Raw genomic sequence first — 6,485 nt, forward strand, 5'->3', positions numbered from 1 at the left:
TAAGAATCCAAATAAGAAGGCATGCTTTTAAAATCTACGAGTGTCTCATTTTAGCCCCTGAAAACCTTGCAAAATTTTTAGTTTTTAATTTTGTTGCTTAGGTAATAAAGAAAGGCTGTAGTTTAAAGCAAGTCTTTGGAATACTTGCAAAGTGTGTTTGCTCACTTAGCTTGGAATGGATTCCCTTCGCTTGCTGGCTTGCCAGAAGCCTACATTCCAGCTCTCAAAGAGAGCAAGGTGCCTTTCTGTCCTGTAGAAGGACAAACACCAACAAAAGCATTTCTCATTCATAAGAAAAGAGTTATTCAAAGCCGTACTTTACTAAGCTTCAGAAAGAGGAGTCACAGCTGAAGAACTGCAATGATGTCATGTAACTTTGATCTTACAAAAGCAGCGGAGTGAGGAAATTCCAAAATGAGTAAGTCCGCTGGTAGAACTGTGCCCTGGACTGAAAAGTTCAAGATGTTCTTTGCATATTCAAGACTGGGCAATTGTGCTCACATTTGGATGTCTCATCGACTCCCTCTGTTTCCAGGCTACTAAACTATTTATAAATAGATCCAGATAGAAAGTATAAAACCTTAATATAAAACCTGGATGCAATCAATGGTTATTTTGACTAATATGCTTGATTGCTAAGTCCTTTAACGTGTTGATTTCAGAGCTGAGAAGAACCGGAGGGCATGCAGACTGGAGCAAGCCTGTGGAAATCAGTGTGGAGGATTCTCAAAGAGCTGGAAACAGATCTACAAAAACCAGCTATACCACTCTTAGGTATATACCCAAAAAATATTACTTACCACAGAGATACTTGCTCATTGATATTCAAAGCTAGTCTATTCATAAGAGCCAGGAAATGGAAACAGCCTAGATGTCCATGACCTGATGAGCGGATAGTGAAAGCGTGGTATTTTTATGCAATAGGTTATCACTTAGCTGTTAAGAGAAATGAAATTTGTAGGCCAGTGAATGTAACTGTAAACAATCATCCCGAGGATGGTAACCCTGACCTGGAAAGACAAACATCAACTGTTTTCTCTCATATGTGAATATTAGCTTTTAAACTTTAGATAAGTAGAGATTAGCAAACTAGTAAGGAGTCATGGGGGAGAAGGGACTATTTCAAGGAAGGGGACACAGACTATAGGAATATAAAGGAGGAAAGGGAATGATATAAAATGGGGCAGGTGATGGGAGGATGGGATAGAGGGGAGAATATGGGGAGAGATATCTAATACTAAAGGCCTTTTTGAAAAAGCCACGTGGAAATCTATTTTAGATATGTGGAGTTGCTAGACACCATATACTGCCAAATAAAATCTCCCATCCTAAGGTGGGTGGCTTCTTTCTGAGTTTCTTACCAATGAACTCCCATAAGTCCTCCCAAACATTGCAGGCTTTTGCCAATGCTTTTGATTACCCGCCAAATGTTTCAGTAAGATCATATTGCCAGAGACACCACATCCTTGAATCATAGAACATGAAGAAACCTAACTGGTACTCAACTGGACGCTTCATCCCTACCAGCTAGCTTTCATAGTGATGAAAGGTGCTAAGCATGAGACTGGAGAAAAATCATCAGTGATTTCACCCAGCTGTGAAGCTTGCAAGCTGCAAAAACAACCTGCCTGGAGAGACATGCTCACCGGTGCAATGGAAGCACAGTTGTTATGAAAGTAGCCAACCACGTTTCTGTTGGGTTTAAGGTTCATTCAAAGAGATGGGACTCATGTCTAACACTGCCAATGGAACCAAGAACCTGTGGCTTGATGGGGCATAAGCCCTGGGCGAAAGCCTACTTTTGTCATTCTGCTGAAAGACTTAGCATTAAACCCCTTCATGACTTATTGCTATAGCCATAGACCAGTACACTGCCCAGTCCTCATCAGAGAAGCTTCTTCTTGTAGTAGATGGCAATTAACACAGAAAACCACAATTGGCCAGCATGCAGAGCATAAAGGACTTTAGACTGCTCAGCCCCACATGGTGCATACATATCACAACCTTCTGTTGTGAAATATTCCTTCACCCTGGGTGAATATGTGTCACCGTGATTGGTTTAATAAAGAGTTGAATGGTCAAGAGCTTGGCAGGAAGAGGTGAGGTGGAACTTCTGGGAACAGAGAGGACACAGGGAAGAAGAAAGACAGAGAGAAAGCAGTGTGAGCTGTAGAAGAGATGAGGTAATGACCCATGAGACAAACTGTACATTAAAATAAATGGATTAAGTTGTAAGAGTTAGTGGGATAAGCCTAAGTTAAGGCCAAACTTTCATAATGAATAGTAAGTCTCCATGATGTTATTTGGGAGCTGGCAGTACAGAGAAAGACTTGCTACAACCCTCCTCTCAAGGCTCAGGAATCATCGTGGATGAGGTGGTGAAGGGATTGTAACAGCCAGGGGTGCTTGCCAGACACAGCAGGGCAGGTGCTCATAGGAACTCAAAAATTGTGAGTTCATGCTAGACAAAATTCCAGCATGAGAGAGGGGAGGTGGGCATGGTCCCAACCCTAGTTAACGAGCTCTTGGCATTTGATTGCTGATGAGAGAGGAAAAGTCAGTTTTCTTTAATGGTGTGACACCTGGTCAACCACACTCTAGGGCAGGCCTCACATCAAGGAGTACTCAACACCAACTGGATGAAGCTAGATAGACAGACAGACAGATAGATAGATAAATAGATAGATAGATGGATGGATAGATATAGATGGATGGTGGATGGATGGATCAATAGATAGATAGATAGATAGATAGATAGATAGATAGATAGATAGACAGACAGACAGACAGACAGACAGATGGATGGTGGATGGATAGATGGATGAAGAGAGAGAGAGAGAGAGAGAGAGAGAGAGAGAGAGAGAGAGAGAGAGAGAGAGAGAGACAGGAGAGGCTGGGAAGGATGGAGGGAGAGACAACATGAAGTTGTATGGATAGAAAGGTAGGGAGGATTTAGGATGATGAATATATGCAAAGTACTTTGTATGAAATTCTCGAACATTTAAGAACAACATTGAAATAAGAAAATTCTAAGAAAAATGATTAGTGGAAGTTTGCAATTAAAACCTAAGGATTGTCTTTTGATTGACCAGACAATTATTAATCAATCCTAGCTATGGACTAAGGGCTAGTGCAGTTGGTCAGCTTTACAAAGAAAAGAAAACTGGCAAAGAAAATAGGAAGTGAACTGAACACCAAATTCAATTGAACAATGTAATGGAAACTCAGAGTTTCATCTAAAATTTTTCTTTTGACAGAATAATTCTGGCGTATTGCTACAATGGATGATTTCTTTTAGCCCACTCCTTATTTCTTTCCTCATTTTTCTTCTTCCCTTAGAGCAGAATGAAAAGGGAGAGCATGCAGGCCCAGAGGAGTGAATTACAATGAACAGAGATGAGCAGGTTTATCCTGAAAAACCTTTGTGGTTTTTTCCATTTCAAACTTCGTATGCAATTGCTTGTTTTAATAGCTCAATTTTCAACACAGCCTGGAAGTTTAGCTCCTGATAGTGTGTCTTTGGATCCAAAATTTAGTCTTTTTTTTTTCAGTATAATGAACCAAAATTAAAATAATGGGAAGTTTTAAAAAGAATTTATCTAAAGGAAATGACATAAAATTAGTTGAACAACCTATTTGTCTAAATACAACGAAACAATAAAGATGAAATAGTATTTGCTTAACTCTAACAAAACACAATTATTTACCTAAATATAATAAAATAGTTTGCATTTTTCTATGAGACAAGTGACAAGCATGTGTTCTTATAGTTTGTGTTTTAGGGCTGAAGGCACCCAATTCTGTCCCTTATGTGTAAGGCTCAGGAAGAGGTCATATTAGCTACCCAAGGATTATTTTTTATAAAGTTGAGATCATTTATATATAATACCTGCCACACAGAATAGTTACTAAAACACATACTTGTTTTTATAAAGCAGTGTATACAGTCCGATGTCCAGCAGCTCATCGACAGATGTTATTTTTATCCTTTTGCTTTTTCTTCTGACATTTTTAAAATTTTCTCCATCTTTCACGTTTACAAATTCTGTGGAAAAATACCACAGTTCTTATGCTCTTCTAAAGAGACCATTATTTTTCTCTGGACTCTGAAAGATTTAGCTGTTTTTCAGGTCAATGAAAAACCCATTCAAAATTCCTTTTGAATTTTAAACTGCATAGCAACCAGAGTGAAATTTTGGCATTTCTGACTCTGTCAGCTGAGCCTGAGTTCATAGACCATTTCCAGGAATGGAAGAAGCACATTAGTGAACAGAGGGTTATTTCTTCATTTTCCACATAATCTGAAGAAATCATCTAAGCCACTCCAGTTTAAAAGACTTACGGTATTAAAGAATACTGTTTTATAACTGACACAATTAATTACTTCCAGGGGTGGACAGAAAAAAGTTATATAACTCATACAAGTTAGAAATTGGGGCATAAGTAGAGTAGTGTGATAAAGTTATAATATCATTAAAGTATTGATTCAATATGACAATAAAACACAAAATACATCATAAGAGAATATGACTCAATTTTTAAGATTATGCTGAACAAAGTATGGTGTGGTAGAATCCTGATAATGTACCACAGATGCCAATGTTGTTATTTTCAAATGAAAATACCAAAAGTTATAAATAAATATTACTTAAAATATACTTTAAATTATTTATATTCTCTACAGTAGTCACTGTTTATATAAACACAACATTTTGACATTGTTTCTAGAGAGTATATTTTTATTAACATTGAAATTTTTTTCTCCCTGGGTGTGGTGATGTACACCTTTAACTGAAGAACATGAGAGGCAGAGGCAGGTAGGTCTCTTGAGTTTGAGGCTAGCTTGGTCTACATAGTGAGACAATTTACTCTTTTTCTCTGTAGGTGCAGAAGATGATGAAATCACCAATTCCTACAGTATCTGCACACCGGGCGTTTGTGGATATATGCAATAATTTTGCTGCTTGATGTTTTCACTGTTATTTCTTTACCTTCCTGTCTAAATTAGGCACAGCAGAGTTTTCTACTAGTGAGCTGTTCTTCATTTGCTGCTGCAAAGCTACAGAACTTTTTTCTCTTCTTTCTTTTTTTCTGTTTTTCTTTTTTTGTAACGTGTTTTACTATGTTTCCTCAGCCTCGAACTACAGATGTGACCAACAATACCCATCAATGTCCCCCAAATCAGTGACTATTATTATTCTATGCAAATTATTATTTTTCAGCACTTGATTAAACTCAGCAACTCATGAGTGTGATTAAGTGTTCTATATCCCCATCACTTATTGACGTCTTAAGTTAAAATGGGAAGAAATTGTTGTCAACAAGTTCTAGATTGCACACTTTCTCATTCATATTTAAGATATGTTTTTAACTTTATTGGTTTTTAACTACAGATATCTTATGGTGGATTTGCTACATTGCTTTGAGAACCTTTTGTACTCTTTATTTTATTTTATTGTTATGTAATTCGCTGGTACTTGATTTGAATTTGACTAGAAATTAGTTGGCCAACCTAAAAGAAAGTTGCTAATTCAAATTTTATACAATTGCTCATATAGTTAATGTATGTTGTTACTCTTCTAAAATTTATGCGTAAATATACGCCTAATCAATACATTGTGTTGTATTGTGGGTTTTTTTTTTTTTGTATACTGTGAAGATGTATCTCTGCCAAGGCACCTTCTAATTGTTTAATACTGAGCTGAATGGCCAATAGCTAGGCAGGGGAAGATAAGCAGGACTTCTAAGGAGAGATGGGAACTCTGAGAAGAGGAGAGGTAGAATTCACCAGCCAAACATCAAGGAAGTGGGATGCACAGTACTGAGCTGAGGTAACAAGCCACGTGGCAGAACATAGATTAATATAAATGGGCTAATTTAAGTTATAAGAGTTAGTTGAGAACAAGCCTAAGCTAAGGCCAAACATTCATAATTAATAAGAAGTCTTCATGCCACTACTTGAGAGCTGGTGGTCCAAAGAAAGTCAAGCAATAGCATTGAGATTTGGGAACTTGGATTCTAAGAACACATCAGTCTTTAAAGCTGCAGTGGTATTAGGTTCTGTTCCCTGGACCATCACCTCCTAGTCTTAACAATACTAGACAAATTTAATAACCCATTCTAACTCAAGAACGTTAACAATTTCAAACAAGTAAAAAACACATAGGCATTTATAGTTCGACTCAACAGCTAAGGAGAGCACGTATCCAAATGTGCTATGCTACATGGTACCAAACAGGAAGTACAGCAATAACATCTGTAGAGCATCTCACACAACTCTCGCCCCTCAGATAAAATTCCGAATGACCCCACACACCCTACTGTACACTCTGATTCTAAATCCAGTGTAAGTTTTCTGGAATAACTCATTGAAACAAAGAAAACTTCTGTTAGCTGCTTTTCCACCTGAGCCTTCACAATGAAAAGACTAGATTATGGAAAACAAAGCTGAATATGAAAATAAAATTATGAAAAAATACAAGTGA

This window comes from Alexandromys fortis, unplaced genomic scaffold (genome assembly GCF_014885135.2).
Source record: "Alexandromys fortis isolate MF-2015 unplaced genomic scaffold, M_Fortis_MF-2015_v1.1 scaffold_19, whole genome shotgun sequence".
Classification (NCBI taxonomy): Eukaryota; Metazoa; Chordata; class Mammalia; order Rodentia; family Cricetidae; genus Alexandromys; species Alexandromys fortis.